Source organism: Lissotriton helveticus, chromosome 12, assembly GCF_964261635.1.
Source record: "Lissotriton helveticus chromosome 12, aLisHel1.1, whole genome shotgun sequence".
Classification (NCBI taxonomy): domain Eukaryota; kingdom Metazoa; phylum Chordata; class Amphibia; order Caudata; family Salamandridae; genus Lissotriton; species Lissotriton helveticus.
The window spans coordinates 691,656,784-691,675,789 of NC_136073.1; the positions used below are offsets into that span (position 1 = coordinate 691,656,784).

The 19,006-nt window shown below is 53.2% G+C and overlaps 1 protein-coding gene and 3 non-coding genes across 4 annotated transcripts in view; all 4 read right to left on the reverse strand.

The window, feature by feature from the left end:
- The window catches only part of VAC14 (VAC14 component of PIKFYVE complex), a 1,984,055-nt gene that overhangs the window by 1,726,377 nt on the left and 238,672 nt on the right, over window positions 1–19,006 (reverse strand). The gene's annotated exons all lie outside the window — the stretch shown is intronic.
- Window positions 14,352–14,422, reverse strand: TRNAG-GCC (transfer RNA glycine (anticodon GCC)). The gene has a single exon. It is a non-coding gene; the product is annotated as a tRNA-Gly (tRNA).
- Window positions 15,163–15,233, reverse strand: TRNAG-GCC (transfer RNA glycine (anticodon GCC)). The gene has a single exon. It is a non-coding gene; the product is annotated as a tRNA-Gly (tRNA).
- TRNAG-GCC (transfer RNA glycine (anticodon GCC)) lies at window positions 15,923–15,993 on the reverse strand. Its single transcript has one exon. It is a non-coding gene; the product is annotated as a tRNA-Gly (tRNA).

Consider the following 19,006-nt stretch of genomic DNA (forward strand, 5'->3'; position numbering starts at 1 on the left):
TCTGAATGAATGTTATGCATTGCATCATGTGTTATGTGCTTACACCCCTACAGGTATTGTGATACATAGGTGGTTGTTTTCTCCCTAGTACAGGTGGTGCTAGTGAGGTCCTGGTTACCAGGGATTACTGGTTGTGTGCTATTTTGTGCTACATTCTATGTTCTAAGTGCTATTTCTGAAAGTGCTACTTCTGATTCCTGACAGTGGTCCAGGTGGCCCTGTCTTGTACATATCCCTTGTAAATTCTGCCCGTGCCTCTGGCACATTGTAAAGTGTGTGTTTTATCTAATGTGTTTTGGTGTAATACAAAGGCTATTTTTATATAACCTTGTGTGGAGTTTCCTTTGTGGTGGGCCTTTGGTTGTTGTTGCTGGGGTGCGTGCGCAAATACTTAACCTACATCGCCTCCAAGTTTAGCCTTGCTGCTCGCGCCACGTTACCTAGAGGGTGAGTAGGGGTTATCTTGGCGTGTAACTCCCTTGCCCTGACTTGGGTGTGGTGGTCTCTGACTGACTTTGGCGAAAGCCCTGGCCAGCCAGGGATCCCATTTCCAACATTGGCGGCAAGCGGCGGGATAAGGATTTGTGTTTGCCTTGTACCTTAGTAGCAGCTGGCTGCACCACAAAACTCTGCATTTAGATGACCACATTTTTGGGGATTGTATTGTTTTGGAAGTTTCATTATTTTCTTCTCCTGAAGAGTGTCATTTGATTGTGTTCAGTACATTTGTCCCCCGCCCTGCTTCCAGAGTTTGGTACCTGTGTCGCTTTTGGTCAGGTTGAGAAGTCAGGGGTGGTAGAAACTGCCTTACCGATCCGAGGGGAGGGTGTGTGTGGATGAATGGTGTGTTTTTCCTGGACGCATGAGTATGAGTTCTCTTTGATAAGGAGATTGTTGAAGTTTTGGAATTGTGTCCTCTTACTTCAGATTGTTCAGTCCCCTGTGTTGCACGTGTCTGTGAGCATCTTGCCAAGATGGAGTCTGCTTTTAATGTCTGGGGTCTGTTTTTGCATGAACTGAGAGAGTTTTGCGAAGAGAGAGACATTGCAGTGAATGAGTCAGACACCCAGTCCCAACTTAGGGGTAACCTGATCCAATGGCAGAAGGATGACTGGGAGCGTGAGCACAGTGCGGAGAGGGCCCGGGTCTCACACCATGAGGGTGGTGGGTCAGAGGGGAGCCCTGAAGAGTCTGAGGAGGAAGAAGATGATAGCACAGGGACGCCAGCAGATAGTGAGGACCCCATAGATAGGGAGTCCCTTGCTGGGTCCAGTTTAGGAGGCAGCGCCTCATCCCTTTCCCTGTCCCCAGAGGAGCTGGAAGATAGGAGGAGAGAAAGGGAGCACCAGCTGGCTTTAGAAAAGCTCAGGTTGGAGCATGCCCAGGCTATGGCACAGCTGGGCATTAGAAGGCAACAGCTGGAGACCGAGAGGGTCTTAGCGCAGGACAGGATAGAGGAGGCTGAGAGGGCCGCCACCAGAGGCAAAGTAGCTCTGGAGGGTAGACTATCCCCTGCGCGCAGTGTTGAGTGTCTGGATCCCCCAGGGAGGGTTGGGTCCAGTGGTGGCAGCTATTTAAATCACAGTGTAGAAATTCCCAGTTCCCAGAGTATGGTTCCTGTTTCCCCAGAGGAGGAGAATAGGTTGAGGTTTAGGAACCTTAGGAAACCGTCTCACCAGTCTTGGGTAGACTTTGAGGATGACTGTTGTGGAGCACTGTGGGCTTGGGTAGAGGTTCACACTGACTCTGATTTTGAAGTCTTGTTTGATCTTATAGTCAAAGAGCAGGTGCTCAGTGGTTGTTCGCCAGAGTTGCGCCAACACCTGTTGCAAGTTGGATTTACTGATACAGAGTTACTGGCAAGGGAAGCCGACCGCTGGGAAAGGGCCAGAGGTTCTCTAGGGTCATTGGTGAGTGACTCCAAAAGTAGTGGTTCAGGGATCTTCCAGCCCAGCGTGGTGGAAGAGGCTCAGTGTAGCCCAGCTAGGTCCCAGGATAGCGAGGAGGGTGTAGGGGCTCACTGCCTGGCTCAGTGGAGCAGGAGTGAGGGGGAGACCGAGGTTCCCCAGACGCCCAAAGCCCTGCCTCAGGACTTGGATGGTTTCTTGAGGGAACACCAGGTTGGGGACCTAGGCTGTCCTGTTAGTCCACTTGAGGAAGATCTCCTAGTGAGTAGAGGACCTGGAGCTTCTGTAACCAGAGCTCCTATGGTTCTAGATGCTGGCAGTACCGCTCCGGTAGGGAGGGTACAGGAGTCCAGAGTGAGGAGTGATTGGGGGAGTTCCCCAGTGGCTGGACCAGTGGGTCAGGGACTACCCAGTTGGGCTAGGTTCCCGTGTAGTGACCATGGTAACACCACTTCTGGTCTGGGGGATCGTCACGCACTGTCAGGTGGACAGAGGGCGGGAGATCTGCGCCAGACAGACAGTCACACAACAGATGTGTCATTTGTTGGCCTCAAGGGGATTGTGTGTGAATCCCCAGAAGTCCTGGAGTGCCAGGCAATTGTTCCACCGAAGGTTCTAGACCAGAGGTTGGGAGGCCAGGTTCAGGATCAGCCTGACCTGAAGGGTAGGACGACTGTAACCAGTGTCCTGACCGGTTCTTCGTCCAGAGGAACTTCTCCAGGTGGGAGAGGGCAGACCTCTGGAAGGGGGTGCAGAGGGTGGGAGAGCCCACCTCTGACCCCGGTGCAACCTGAGTGGATAAGTCCTGGGTTGGAATGGCGTTCTAGGGGTACCCCTCGCAGAGGGAGGAGGAACCCTAGGAGAAGAGGTAGGGGGAGGAGAGCCTTCCCTGAGACTCCTGGTCCGCCTAAGGTTGTAGGCCCTGGGCTGGAGTACCAGTGGCAGTCTAGTCCTGTCTTGCAGACAGGAAGAGTGGAAAATGGCTCCTATTTGCCAGGGGTTACTACCCCCCGCTCTGCGAATTGGCATGGACCAGTGGCACCTGGGTGGCCCAGGGCCTGGTCCTGGCCGCGGACAACTTGGGAGTACCAGTGGGGTAGCCCAGTTGGTCCAGACAGTGTGTTTAGAAGGAATCCCATGGGTTCACCGTGGCGTAGAACAGGAGGGTGTCCCTGCAGTTGTGGGCCCGCGTCCGTGTTCTATCGCCCCAAGCAGGGAAGTCCATCACGGTGGTGATTGGTCTCCCCTGCGTTTTGGCTGGAAGGGGGTTATGTTGGACTTTGGCCCTTAGGGCAGGTTCACCCCTAGACTTTTTGCTTGAAATGGTGACCTGGAGATGGTGATTGTTGGATTGTGCGCACTTTCACTGTGTCCCAGTGGAAAGTGCGTGCGCACTCTGATGAGTGCATGTGCTGAGCTAGGCCTGCCCGCACATAGGAATGCATGGGGAATGTATGTGTCCCTGGTAGTTCCTGATGCGTGGGGTGTACAGGCTTGAGTCTGGTATGTGTGAACTCGTGTGAGTGAATGCTGCGCAACGGTGTATGCAGCATGTATGTGTCTAGTAGCGAAGCGCCATTTCTAGACATGGCTGTACGTGTGCTGTGAGGGTGCTGGCGTGTGATTGGCTGGAGCTGGCTGGCATGCCAGGCTCCAGGAAGTCTGGATGGGTCTGCCCGGTGGTGAGTGGGAGATTAGCATGAGTGATGTGTGGGAGGAGTGTACCTGTGTCCTGGATGGGCTGGGTTTTCCCCACACAATGCTGGCTCCGCCCCCCTGTGGTGTGTCTAATGACCCAAGCCCTGCCAGTGAATAGAGAGGGTGGTTGAGGTAAACAGAGTACTCAAGAACCAGCTGCGACTGGTTCCGCCCCCACTCTACACCCTTGAACAAAGGCATGCACTGTATAAAAATGGGGCTGTGTCCCCACAGAAGTTGTTCTCTTCCAGGATCCTGAGGGGGCTGTTGCTGCTGCTGGGCCAGAGGACCGCCACTTGGGCTGTCTCCCTGCCTGGAGACCCAGTGAGCTGGCTCTGGGCCCAGCCTTGCCCCTCTGCCTACTTCCCTGAACTTTGCTGGACTTTGCTTCTGTTAAGCGCCTGGGAGCGCTTTACTTGGGGCCCTAGCGCTTGAAAGCGCTTTCTTTTGGTCCTAGCGCTGAGGGAGCGCTTTATTGGCCTCTAGCGCTGTGAGAGCGCTTTATTTGGAATTGTAGCGCTTGGGAGCGCTGTGATTGCCCCCTGGCGCTTGGGAGCGCCTTATCGACCTTGTAAAGCGAGTGCCCACCTCGCTGGTTTTGAATAATCGAGCGCGTGCCCACCGCGCTTTATGGTAATTAAGGCCGGTGCCCACCCGGCATTGCCCCTCGAGATTCACCGCCGCAGCCCGGGGTGTTTAAAAACGTTGCCGGGCCGCTGCCAAGTGCGACCCGGAAGTGTTCTCGCCGGCCGGCCAATCGGAGAGCGGGCCGACCGGAAGTCCCGCCCCCGCAGCCGCGACCCGGAAGTCAGGCAGGCCGGGGGCAGGAGAGAGGCAGGCGGAAGCTGCTGCCTGCCGGAGCCCCGGGGAGAAGAAGAGCCGCCGGGCAGAGGAGACGCGCTACTCCCCAGACCGAGGGAGCATCTGCAGAAGCCGGTGAGTGACTGCTCAGGGAGAGGGGGGCGTCGGGGCACATTGACGGTGCCCGCCCCTCCCCTCCAGTGCGAGGCTCACGGCGCCCCATTTGTGCAGAGCCCAGAGAGGCTCCCGCCCACATCTTCTTTCGAGCCTGCGAGGCTCCACCGGCAAAGGGGGCATTGGTGTCTCTAGAGTCCCCCGAGTGGGACTCCAACGAAGGGGCAAGTGTTCTTAGAGCCCCGAGACTCTTGGGGGCATTGCTTGATGTTAATAGCCCTGAGAGGCTCAGGGGGCATCACCTTTATTTGTTTAGAGCCCAGCGAGGCTCAAAGGTGCCACAGTCGTGTTTAGAGCCCTGAGAGGGGCTCAAGGGGCCTTCATTGATTTCGAGTCCCCAGAGGGGGGACTCCAACGGTGGTGCCACCTTTGCAAGAGTCCAGAGAGGCTCTAGGAGGGCATTTTGATTTACTTCTGAGCCCAGAGAGGCTCCGCAGTGCCACAGTGGTGGTTCTTGAGCCAGAGAGGCTCCACAGTGCCCTAACTTTCCCTGCACCAGTTGCCCAGCACTTTGTGGGCAACTGCCACGTTTAGGCCCTGACATTGGGACACAGGGACAGTCACAGGTGGTGACTTGTGAGTTTTGCGCAACTGTGTTTTATTGTTACACCTCTGAATGTATTGTTGATGCATCATGTGTTTTCCTCTTTACACCTCTGAATGAATGTTATGCATTGCATCATGTGTTATGTGCTTACACCCCTACAGGTATTGTGATACATAGGTGGTTGTTTTCTCCCTAGTACAGGTGGTGCTAGTGAGGTCCTGGTTACCAGGGATTACTGGTTGTGTGCTATTTTGTGCTACATTCTATGTTCTAAGTGCTATTTCTGAAAGTGCTACTTCTGATTCCTGACAGTGGTCCAGGTGGCCCTGTCTTGTACATATCCCTTGTAAATTCTGCCCGTGCCTCTGGCACATTGTAAAGTGTGTGTTTTATCTAATGTGTTTTGGTGTAATACAAAGGCTATTTTTATATAACCTTGTGTGGAGTTTCCTTTGTGGTGGGCCTTTGGTTGTTGTTGCTGGGGTGCGTGCGCAAATACTTAACCTACATCGCCTCCAAGTTTAGCCTTGCTGCTCGCGCCACGTTACCTAGAGGGTGAGTAGGGGTTATCTTGGCGTGTAACTCCCTTGCCCTGACTTGGGTGTGGTGGTCTCTGACTGACTTTGGCGAAAGCCCTGGCCAGCCAGGGATCCCATTTCCAACATCGATGATGCTCTCGTCGACGATGTTGTTTTAGCCGTCGACGGTGCTTTCGTCGTCGGTGGTGACTTTGGCGTCGACGGTGCTTCTGCCGTCGTCGGTGTCTTCGTCGACGACGTGCCTGACGTCGACGGAATCCTCGTCGACGGTGTAGGCGTCGCCGTCTTTTGTTTCATCGTCGTCGTCGTCGACGGTGACGTCGACGGAGCTTTGACAAACGACTGTTGCTTTTTAATCAGTACAATTGACGACAGTGGCTTACTCCTCGTCGACGATTGGGTGGTCGTCGTCGTTGAAGCAAAGGCTGACGACGCCATCGTCGTCGAAACCGTCGTCGTGGAGACATAGGTGGTTTTTCTTGAAGAAAATGTCGACGAAGTCGTCGACGATGACTGCGATGGCTTTTTGAAGGTTGTAGACTCCTTCACAGACGTGTCAGATCTTACCTCCGAAGACTTTGTAGTAGTCTTTTTGTGAGGGACGTCTGAATGGCTAGGGGAAGCATCCCGTGGCCTCTTCAAGGACAGTTTCGAAGAAACTGAAGCCATTTCACTGCCCTCCGAGGACAGGACATCATCATCTCTGGTCTTGAGTATGTTTAACCAGAGGAGCAGTCTTCCTTCTCTATCTTTAAGAGTCTTAGTAGAGAATGTTCTACAAATCCTACATTCTTTGGCAGAATGATCCGGATAAAGACAGTAGAGGCAAGTCTCTTGCTTGTCATCAATGTGCAGTCTCTTCTTGCCACAAGAGGAACAGGCTCTACATAGTCCTTTCTTCTGTTGTTCAGTCATTGTAGAAGTAATAATCAAAGTTTTCTGTTGAAAAAGAGATAAATTCAAGAAACCTGAGGAGAGCTCAGGTGGGGACTCCCTAGCACAACGTGCGGTAGAAAATCTGAGAGACTGAGGCTCCTGGCAGGAAGGTTCTAGAGGGAGGTGGTAGCTGATTGGCTACCTTCAGGATTTTGGTCCTTTTTACAAAAGGACATAGATAGGCTACTAAGGCAAGGCCTTTAGGCCTACTTTTCTCTATGTATGTCTATAGGACATTACTTTTATATTACCGGGGCTCCCATCTCGACGACGGGGAATGATTCAGGCATGTGAATCTATGAAAGACACCCATAATACTGGATAACCAAAAATGCTACAGCTGGGAGCAACCTCTTCCAGCTGTTGTACGCCTGCACAGCTGGAAAAGCCATCAGCTGATATCTGCCCTCAGTCATCAGATGCCACGCACCTGCACCAGCCCAGTTTGAATGGAAATAAATAAACACTGCTTTCTGGTGACACAGACTGTCTTAAAATAATGTGTTCAGAGGAACGTGCACTGCAGCTATCTGTGCTGTGGGCATGCAAGGGCAACTCTGCACTGCTGATACATGTGACGTACCTGTGGCGTACCTGTGCTGTGGGCACGCAAGGGTGTAGGAGAGTAGGGTCTGCAATCCTATGATCACCCAGATTTTTGCTTTTTGCTGCACTGGTTTATGACTTTCCCTGGCTGTGGGCCTGCTAATCAGACCCACAGCCTAGCTGTTCTCTCTATCCAAATTGTACTCAGGTACTGAATTGGCACTGGGCCCTCTCCAAGTCCCTGTACCCAGGGCTGAGGTGTACCCAGAAGTCTCCCAGGGGCTGAAGCATGTATTATGCCACCCCTGGACTGACTGACTAAACTGACACAACTGGCTGCACGACAGCTGGGGCAAGGTGGTGTACCCACCCTTTGCTTTAGATATAGTATACCTATATCTAACCCTAAAATGGACACACAGATCTCCTATCAGTCACTCCTATGGCAGGCCTTAACAATCCTGAAGGCAGAGTGCTTGGAATCGTGTGAGATGGTGCTCTGGCACGAGCTGAGCCTGTCTGCGGCTTTCGGGATCCATCCCTTAGCCGTTTCCATGATATCGCATACCATATACTCTTAAGTGCATTATAATCCTCGCGGTTATATGCCAACTCTGGTATCGCTTTATCAAAACATGTCGAGTAAGGTGTCATACGAATTGGAATACTAACCCCTCGCCAATTCTGGCGACGGGGTTAGCATTCCACCCTTCTAGAGGGACACGACATGTATGTAACCTGTAACCCCGGTTAAAGTCAGACAGAGCCTTAGCATCCACAAAATGGATGCTGCCACCGAGACACAAGTCTGCCCTCCTGCTGCTGGGAGTCCTCCCAGAGCAGGAGGCAAGGACAAAGGGTTTCCTGCCAGGGACAGTGCCAGCACCGTCCCAGACAGGGTTTTGTGTATTCCAGGTAGGCAGGGCTACAGAGGAAGGTGACTGCAAGTGGCACCCCGGTGCTCACTGTGCATAGGCCGGCTGAAACCAGTTCCAGGGGCACTCAAGCCCCTGGCCTGGGGAAAGCCCGCCAAAGGAGAGGGGTGTAACCACCCCCCTCCTGGTCCCACCCATAGGGCAGGACTTAGTCGCGTGCCAGCCCCCTTTTCCCAGATAAAGGTAGGAGCAGGCCCCCTTCCAAATTAGATCATCTTTGGAATCAAGACACGACTTTCTACGAAAGGACATCAAGATTTCTTCTTTAAGATTCTCCCTTGTGACTAAGGAGTAGTCACCCTGCATCCGCAGGCACCATCTTAAGAACACTGCGGTCTGCTGCAAGTCCTTCCTCCGGAATCCGACTGCCCAGCTCGACGAGAACCGGCTTCCCTGGCACCTCTGACCTCTACCCACCTCTACAGCCAAGCTGAGAACCGTGGGTGCGACAAGACCTCGAGGGACCGGCCATCTTCAAGACTGCACGACTTCTTTCCAGCACGACCGCCGAGGGATCCTCTGGTGAGTGCTTTGGGGACCGAGAAGCCCCGACCCTGAGCAGCTCCAGCACCGAAGATCAGCCTCCCAGCATCTCCACGATCTGCGTGGGGCCCTTCTGCTTTTTGCTGCTCACCGCGTTGTTTGGCTACTAGCCCGCTGGCTTGTGGCCTTCTTAACGACGCCCGACGACATCACTGCTGCTGGTCTGGTTGCTCCAGACTGGCCCTTGCTCCCTTCCAAAAGAGGAGCACCCCGGACCCTCCTGGTCCACTCCAGACGCCATTTTAAGTCCACCGCGTGGGCTTGAATTTGCCAAGACTTGTTGCCCCAATCCTGGGTCCAGCGACGTCGAGAGCATCATCCATCGTGGGACAGCTCGTACCTCCATCCTGGTCGCCGACAACGCCTCCTGGTCCGTGAGACTACAGAGCCCAGCAGCGCCCACTCACCTGACTGCGGTGACTTCGCCCGGTGCCATCCTGGTGCCCCCTTAATCACTGGATAGTGATTCAAGAACTTGGTCCCCTCTGCTTTCAGGCTTTCTTCTTCCCTGATCCAGGCTTGGATCTCTTCGAACTTTTCTTCACTGGCCGCCTGCCAGCAACTTCTTCTTCAGGCTCCTGGTTCGTCAACGAGGAATCCCGACGTCTTTTCAGACCTATGCAGCCGCAGCCCCTGGGCTAGGTAACTTCGGCATTTCGGTGCCCCAGCATAGCCTCACTATCCAAGGGTCCAGATCCACTGTCGTTTTCGACCTACCTAGTCGGGTTCGCCCGAGAACAGTAACTTTGTGAGTTCTAGCTTCCATAGGCTTTTTCCCGCCTTACGCGTGAGAGTTCCCACTCTGCACGTGGTGTCCCTAGGCCTCCTGCTCCTAACCTGAGTGTTCAGTATTGTAGGCCTAGCGTTTCTAAAGCCTCTGAGAATCGTTACTTACCTGCTAGTAATTCGCATTCCACTTTTAGAGTATATGGTTTTTCGTGCCCCTCGGGCATTTGTGTAAATTGTGCGACTTGAAGTATTTTTATAAGAGTTTTGTTGTGTACTTAGCTCCCTGTCTCATAAAGAGCCAGGGTAGTCTTGTTATAAATAAATACACTGTTTATTTTCATAACAACTTGTGTGGGGTCCTTTCACTGGGTGTTCAAGGGGTAATGTGATGGTAAAACAGCTGGCTTAACACGCCCTCTAGAGTCTTAGCCTTAGACTGCTCGTATCCATGCTACTAGGATAGCTGGTCTATAAGGTTGACTTACAACCAATCATCAATAAGGGTTGTTTGGACTGATATATAGTGATCACTAGAATAGTGAACACTGCACATCAGGCCAACTTCTCACAAAGGGCAACTCTGCACCGCGGATACATGTGGCGTACCTGTGCTGTGGGCGCGGAAGGGCAACTCTGCACTGCTGATACATGTGGCGTACCTGTGCTGTGGGCACGCAAGGGCAACTCTGCACCGCTGATACATGTGGCTTACCTGTGCTGTGACATGTGGCGTACCTGTGCTGTGGGCACACAAGGGCAACTCTGCACCGCAGAGACATGTGGCGTACCTGTGCTGTGGGCCCGCAAGGGCAACTCTGCACCGCGGCTACATGTGGGGTACCTGTGCTGTGAGCACGCAAGGGCAACTCTGCACCGCGGATACATGTCGCGTACCTGTGCTGTGAGCACGCAAGGGCAACTGTGCACCGTGGATACATGTGGCGTACCTGTGCTGTGGGCATGCAGGGGCAACTCTGCACCGCAGAGACATGTGGCGTACCTGTGCTGTGGGCACGCAGGGGCAACTCTGCACCGCAGAGACATGTGGCGTACCTGTGCTGTGAGCACGCAAGGGCAACTCTGCACCGCGGATACATGTGGCGTACCTGTGCTGTGGGCACGCCGGAGCAACTCTGCACCACAGAGACATGTGGCGTACCTGTGCTGTGGGCACACAAGGGCAACTCTGCACCTCTGATACATGTGGGGTACCTGTGCTGTGGACACACACCACAGATACATGTGGCGTACCTGTGCTGTGGGCATGCAAGGGCAACTCTGCACCGCGGATACATGTGGCGTACCAGTACTGTGAGCACGCAAGGGCAACTCTGCACCGCAGAGACATGTGGCGTACCTGTGCTGTGGGCACACAAGGGCAACTCTGCACCGCTGATACATGTGGCGTACCTGTGCTGTGGGCATGCAGGGGCAACTCTGCACCGCAGAGACATGTGGCGAACCTGTGCTGTGGGCACACAAGGGCAACTCTGCACCGCTGATACATGTGGGGTACCTGTGCTGTGGGGACACACCACAGATACATGTGGCGTACCTGTGCTGTGGGCATGCAAGGGCAACTCTGCACCGCGGATACATGTGGCGTACCAGCAGTGCTGTGAGCACGCAAGGGCAACTCTACACCGCGGATACCTGTGGCGTACCTGTGCTGTGAGCACGCAAGGGCAACTCTGTACCGCGGATACATGTGGGGTACCTGTGCTGTGGGCATGCAAGGGCAACTCTGCACCGCGGATACATGTGGCGTACCAGTGCTGTGAGCACGCAAGGGCAACTCTGCACCGCGGATACATGTGGCGTACCAGTGCTCTGAGCACGCACGGGCAACTCTGCACCGCGGATACATGTGGCGTACCTGCGCTGTGGACACACACCACAGATACATGTGGCGTACCTGTGCTGTGAGCACGCAAGGGCAACTCTGCACCGCGGATACATGTGGCGTACCTGTGCTGTGGGCATGCAAGGGGAACTCTGCACCGCGGATACATGTGGCATACCAGTGCTGTGAGCATGCAAGGGCAACTCTGCACCGCGGATACATGTGGCGTACCTGTGCTGTGAGCACGCAAGGGCAACTCTGCACCGCGGATACATGTGGGATACCTGTGCAACTCTGCACCCCGGATACATGTGGCGTACCAGTGCTGTGAGCACGCAAGGGCAACTCTGCACCGCGGATACATGTGGCGTGCCTGCGCTGTGGACACACACCACAGATACATGTGGCGTACCTGTGCTGTGAGCACGCAAGGGCAACTCTGCACCGCGGATACCTGTGGCGTACCTGTGCTGTGAGCACGCAAGGGCAACTCTGTACCGCGGATACATGTGGGGTACCTGTGCTGTGGGCATGCAAGGGCAACTCTTCACCGCGGATACATGTGGCGTACCAGTGCTGTGAGCACGCAAGGGCAACTCTGCACCGCGGATACATGTGGCGTACCAGTGCTCTGAGCACGCACGGGCAACTCTGCACCGCGGATACATGTGGCGTACCTGCGCTGTGGACACACACCACAGATACATGTGGCGTACCTGTGCTGTGAGCACGCAAGGGCAACTCTGCACCGCGGATACATGTGGCGTACCTGTGCTGTGGGCATGCATGGGGAACTCTGCACCGCGGATACATGTGGCATACCAGTGCTGTGAGCACGCAAGGGCAACTCTGCACCGCGGATACATGTGGCGTACCTGTGCTGTGAGCACGCAAGGGCAACTCTGCACAGCGGATACATGTGGGATACCTGTGCAACTCTGCACCCCGGATACATGTGGCGTACCAGTGCTGTGAGCACGCAAGGGCAACTCTGCACCGCGGATACATGTGGCGTGCCTGCGCTGTGGACACACACCACAGATACATGTGGCGTACCTGTGCTGTGAGCACGCAAGGGCAACTCTGCACCGCGGATACCTGTGGCGTACCTGTGCTGTGAGCACGCAAGGGCAACTCTGTACCGCGGATACATGTGGCGTACCTGTGCTGTGGGCATGCAAGGGCAACTCTGCACCGCGGATACATGTGGCGTACCAGTGCTGTGAGCACGCAAGGGCAACTCTGCACCGCGGATACATGTGGCGTACCAGTGCTGTGGACACACACCACAGATACATGTGGCGTACCTGTGCTGTGAGCACGCAAGGGCAACTCTGCACCGCGGATACATGTGGCGTACCTGTGCTGTGGGCATGCAAGGGCAACTCTGCACCGCGGATACATGTGGCGTACCAGTGCTGTGAGCACGCACGGGCAACTCTGCACCGCGGATACATGTGGCGTACCTGCGCTGTGGACACACACCACAGATACATGTGGCGTACCTGTGCTGTGAGCACGCAAGGGCAACTCTGCACCGCGGATACATGTGGCGTACCTGTGCTGTGGGCATGCATGGGGAACTCTGCACCGCGGATACATGTGGCATACCAGTGCTGTGAGCACGCAAGGGCAACTCTGCACCGCGGATACATGTGGCGTACCTGTGCTGTGAGCACACAAGGGCAACTCTGCACCGCGGATACATGTGGGGTACCTGTGCAACTCTGCACCGCGGATACATGTGGCGTACCAGTGCTGTGAGCACGCAAGGGCAACTCTGCACCGCGGATACATGTGGCGTGCCTGCGCTGTGGACACACACCACAGATACATGTGGCGTACCTGTGCTGTGAGCACGCAAGGGCAACTCTGCACCGCGAATACATGTGGCGTATCTGTGCTGTGGGCATGCAAGGGCAACTCTGCACCGCGGATACATCTGGCGTACCAGTGCTGTGAGCACGCAAGGGCAACTCTGCACCGCGGATACATGTGGCGTACCTGTGCTGTGAGCACGCAAGGGCAACTCTGCACCGCGGATACATGTGGCGTACCAGTGCTGTGAGCACGCAAGGGCAACTCTGCACCGCGGATACATGTGGCGTACCTGTGCTGTGGGCACGCAAGGGCAACTCTGCACCGCGGATACATGTGGCGTACCTGTGCTGTGAGCACGCAAGGGCAACTCTGCACAGCAGATACATGTGGAGTACCTGTGCTGTGGGCACGCAAGGGCAACTCTGCACCGCGGATACATGTGGCGTACCTGTGCTGTGGGCACGCAAGGGCAACTCTGCACCGCGGATACATGTGGCGTACCTGTGCTGTGAGCACGCAAAGTCAACTCTGCACAGCAGATACATGTGGCGTACCTGTGCTGTGGGCACGCAAGGGCAACTCTGCACCGCGGATACATGTGGCGTACCAGTGCTGTGAGCACGCAAGGGCAACTCTGCACCGCGGATACATGTGGCGTACCTGTGCTATGGGCACGCAAGGGCAACTCTGCACCGCGGATACATGTGGCGTACCTGTGCTGTGAGCACGCAAGGGCAACTCTGCACAGCAGATACATGTGGCGTACCTGTGCTGTGGGCACGCAAGGGCAACTGCACTGTTTATCTGTGCGCAACCTATGTGGACTCCTGAAGTGAACCCTCCCTGCTGCTGCTTGTTCTGAAATATCGGACCGGACCCTGGCACTTATTACACCTGTACACAGACAGCTAACATACATTACGGATGCCTGTGCTGTACTTGTACTGTGAGACTGACGCTTGCACTGGCACGCTTGGGCTCTGCTGCTCCTTGCTCTGTACTGCAGCTGTGAGCTGTGTGGTGAACAATTCACCCTTCCTTGTTAGTCATTCACTCAACATCCACAGCGCCACTCGAGGGACTCTGATTGCAAATGTCCGACATTCACAAGCTGAGAGATCCCGCACTAGAGACCAGCAGATGGATGCATACACAGTCACACACATATTGCAATTGTATTTTTATAAAGCATCCTTTGATCACCAACATGCAAAGCACACTTGTGGACGTGGCCGAAGCCTTCGGAAAATAACTTTACTCCAGATTTCCTCCATCTTCGGAGTAGCAGGAAATTATAAGTTCTTTTTTTAAAGGGAGTAAAAAATAGCAGCCTGCATTGGCCGGGAATCGAACCCGGGCCTCCCGCGTGGCAGGCGAGAATTCTACCACTGAACCACCAATGCTTCGGCTGAGAGGATACTGCCAACAGCTGTTTTTGTGTCTGCACAGGTGTAAGGGCTCTCGAAGACAGCACATTCCCAGCGTGAGCTCCCACATGTATCAGCGTCAATCGAAAGAAGAAAAGCGCTGTATCCTGTTGGCACAGACGGTCTTTGACACTGGGAGTTCAGCAGAAAGGGCACAACTCCACCAGTTATGTTTTGATATTTGAAGGAAACTCTGCGCCCTTTCTATACTTGTGCCGTACTCCTGTTCTGCATTTCTGAAGTGCAGCCTGCAGCGCTGGTGCCTCTGCTGGACTGCTACGCCAGCCCACAGCTTGCGCCGCTACCGTCTTCAATATACAGTGGTAGTTTAGGGATTGGTGTCTGTGCTGGACTTCTACTGTGTCACTGAGGCTTGCACTGGTACTGCTGGGCTCTGCTGTACCGTCCTCTGCACTGGATCTGTGAGGAATACCTGGGCGCTGCACTATGTTAGTCATGCGCTCAACAGCCAGAGCGGCATCGGTGGGACATTGCCCTGCTAATGCCCACCATTCACAGACAGAATCCAAAAGCTGCGAGGTGGTCTTAGCCTCGACCAGCAGAATGAGTGCACACATATGTACAGCATGTTTATTCCCGTCATCACCAAGACATTCGTGGATGCGCCTGAAGTATTCTTAAAACGAATTTATGACACTTCAATAGTTTTTTTTATTCCTTGAGATATTTTTAGAGTAAAAAAAAAAAGTATAGTCTGCATTGGCCGGGAATCGAACCCGGGCCTCCCGCGTGGCAGGCGAGAATTCTACCACTGAACCACCAATGCTGCAGCTGGGAGCCCACCCCCTCCAGCTGTTCTTGTGCGTCAGCACAGCTGGAAGATCTCCTGTTCTCGTGTGCGCGCGTGAGGAAAAGAGCGTGCAACTACACAGGTTTACACTACAGCAAACACTCTTACACCAGATGTAGGTGCGAGGGACGCTGCAGGAGACCATCCGATACCCGTCTGTGCACGTGTGACTGAGACTTGCACCCTTGCTGTGCGACCGAGCCAAGCTTGGCTTCAACTGCCCCTCCTGCTCTGAACTGCCCCGGTTCTGGTCAGAGGGAAGCGGCCACTCGAGCCGCCTATGGGGTCCTTTGATCCCGCGCCCTATCTCGACTCCAGTGTGAGTAATTTACACAATGACAACCCGGCTCTGTACGAAGGAGGTGTCCGCGGGTACTGCCTTGTGCAATAGCGGCTAAGCATGTGTCGGGGCTGCATTATTGTGAGTCATTCAAACAGTACAGTCAGAGCTCCAGCTGAGGGGCTCTATCCTACGAGGATCGCACAGAGAGAATGCATTATGCATAAGCTGCAAGATGCCCTCAAGAAAAGAAATGAGTACGCAGGCGCACACACACAAGAACACGATCTTTTAAAAAATTACAATGCACTTTACCGAGGGTGCCCTGTTTTTTCAAAGGAGTAAAGCATGATGATGCGAATTTTTAAAGGAAAAAACAACAGCCTGCATTGGCCGGGAATCGAACCCGGGCCTCCCGCGTGGCAGGCGAGAATTCTACCACTGAACCACCAATGCTGCAGCTGAGAGCCCATCCCCTCAAGCTGTTTTTGTGCGTCTACACAGCTGCAAGAGCACTCAGCTGCTAGCACGCCCCAGTGACAGATACTCCACCCTAGCTCCCACAAGTAACAGCTCAAAGACGGAAAAAGCTGCCTCTACCTTTGAAGGGGCATTTTCCGAGTAATGTGCTCGGCTGCTGCCTCTGCTGTGAGCGTATGGCAACTCTGAGCTGTTTTTATCTGGGCTTTACTTATCATCTACGTTCGTGAAATAAACACTGCACTACTGCTGCTGTGCTGTCATATTTCACCAAAGCCGGTACTGCTGACGCCTGTACTTCACCTGTTCAGTGAAGGGTTAACCTACTGCTGTTTGTGCAGTACACGCAGGTGAAACCAGCACTCCTGCCTGCGCTGCTGTCACGTGGGCATGCCAGGGCCACTCCTCACCTGCTGAGCCTCTGTGTGTAAGTGAACACTGCACCGGTTGGTGGCTTTTGGAAATACTTAACAGCTCCTGGATTTATTGTACTTTTCTGGGTAGTCAGTGCGCCGGCGAAAACGGAAGTTTTATTTTCGGGTTATTTACCTCAAAATGAAAAACATTAAAGTACAAAAATATGGAAAGATGAAGATAAGTAGATACATATAAAAGCGAAGTATTAAAGTACTGGGGTATGAGTAACTTGTTAGAAATTCACAAAGGTAAGTAAAAATGTGGCAAAGCTAAAACGGTAATCTTAGACGAGTAATGGCAAAGCCAATAGGTTTCGTCTTTGTGACCCATTTGCTTTGCCAATGGTTTTTGGGCACGCTGAACAGTATCCGCGATGCTGTGCAGCATGGCTAAACTACAAGAAAAAAGCTTATGAGGTGGCCACCCGTGCCAATTTGTAGATGCGCTCACCTACAATATGATGCAGGTGTGGTTTTTGTTGCTACTGTTTTCTAAGCGCGCAGGGGAGCGAAAGCTACGGGGGGGGGGGAGCAAGAGGGGGGAGATAGGGCACCGCAACATGCAGGAGGGAGGGGGAAACTAAAGCAACACGGGAGGAGCTGCGAAAGTAAAAGGGTGTGAGGGATGGAGTGGCCACGAAAGCCACATGGCGGAGGGCATTGTAGCAGGGACAACACCCGTTGCTGGTTGGGGGCAGTAAAGGGGCTCACCACGTGCACACACAACTTAACGACACAGTGCACTGGCCGCGAGCGGCGAGCGCAACTTTACTTATTACCTCTGTGCCGAGCCCGGTCCACAGGGTACAAGTCGCAACATATTGAGGCAGTGGCCCGAAGGCTTACTACATCCCTCCTAACCTTTAATCAAAAATAATAAAATACCACAAAACGGACCAAAATACAATTATGCACTGGGTGATTGCTCGTTCATCCTCGGGGACTGGGCCATGGAGGTGGCTTGGATGGATTCCGCAGTTTTCTTGCTTGTCTACTTATCTGGTTTTCCTGGGTCCAACCCCTTGTGTTTTGCGGAAACAGCGATGCTGTCTGTCAAGTTTCCATATAGGAGGACAGTTTGTCTAGGCATCGCGGGTCTTATAGGAGTGCAGAGCTGGGGTGTAATGGTGGTAAAGATTTCATTCTATGGAGCCAGGCTGGTTGTGGCTGAGATAGGGCTGATGGTAGTGGTTGGTGCTGTATATAGGAGCGGGCTAACGCCTTCTGATTCCCCATATTTAGTTGTCGTATTCCTTGAGCAAGGCTCGTACATAATTACATATGCGGCATTATGTCGTGCGATATGTACAGGTGGTGGCAGTGACGAGGCACATGGGTTGCCTTGAGCTTGGTTGTTAGTGTTTGCGTAAATTGTTCGTCTTTTTTTACTCTTGACTCAGGAGTGTTTTGATTTGCCAAGATGCAGGACCCTGGGCGTGTTTCATCTATATGATTGCCCTTCGAGTTACTTTTGTGTTTGAGACTCTGGTTGAAGATTGGGAAGAATTTAAAAGACTTTCTTTGTTGATTGATATGGTCTGCTACGGGTTTAAGCCTATGGCTGCAGAGTGCCTCTTTTGTAGATGCTGGTTTTTTTTGGAGCTTTTTCAGTTTTATTTTTGCTCTTCTGGAGAGGGCAGGTTCACCCGAAGTGAAGAAAGTGAGACCGTGCTGTGTGAGGTTTTGTTGGGACAGAGATTATGTGAGAAATTTTGTTTGATTTATAATCTAGGTTGGCCTTCGATATGTCATCACAGGTGACTGTTACTGGGCTTGTGGCTGTGTCCACTGTTATATGGTTGGAAGCTGCAGATGGTTGGTTTTCTACTTGTTTGGATTTTGATGTGAAGTTTATGGTTGGAAGCTGCAGATGGTTGGTTTTCTACTTGTTTGGATTTTGATGTGAAGTTTTTTTTTGCTTTGTCAAGTAGGGCCCATAACATGTCTGGCAGTAATTAATTGAGTGCAAGAGCAGAATAGGCCCACTTCTATTTGACCTAGTTTATGTTTGGGCAAAGACAACCTAGATCCACTAGACTAGTGACAATCGACTGTATTAGGACAATCTGGAGCTCCATTTTTTGTGATGCCAAAGAAGAGCTTTGGCAATTGTGTCCTGTTTAAACAATGACTGATCCCAGTTAGAGGTAACTGAGCTTGCCAGGCTTGCTGAGCTATCTGAGCCACTGTCACGTTCGTGGGATTGGTGCGGAGAATGGAGAGTACTAATAGCACTCTTAATTAGTGGCATGTAAGCCAGAGAAGCTTCCATTTGCGCGTCTATCTGGACTTCTAGGGATGCTAAAAACTGGTCTGATAGGGACCCCTGCTCAGAATCTATTATGCTATGCCGTCTTTGCCCCTTAAGAGGAGATGGTGGTTCCAGTGGTGTTAGAGACCTTAGCTGAGGGTCAGTTCCCTGAGCAGGGGAATTTGTGTGAATTTGCACTGTTGTTGTAAAGCAATTGTTTTGAAAGGTCCTCGTGCTTGGATCACAGGCGGGTGCTCCTTACCGAACTCTGGGGACAGACTTTGCTTCCCTCCTTGCTGCTCCTGGACCCCTGGCTCCGGTC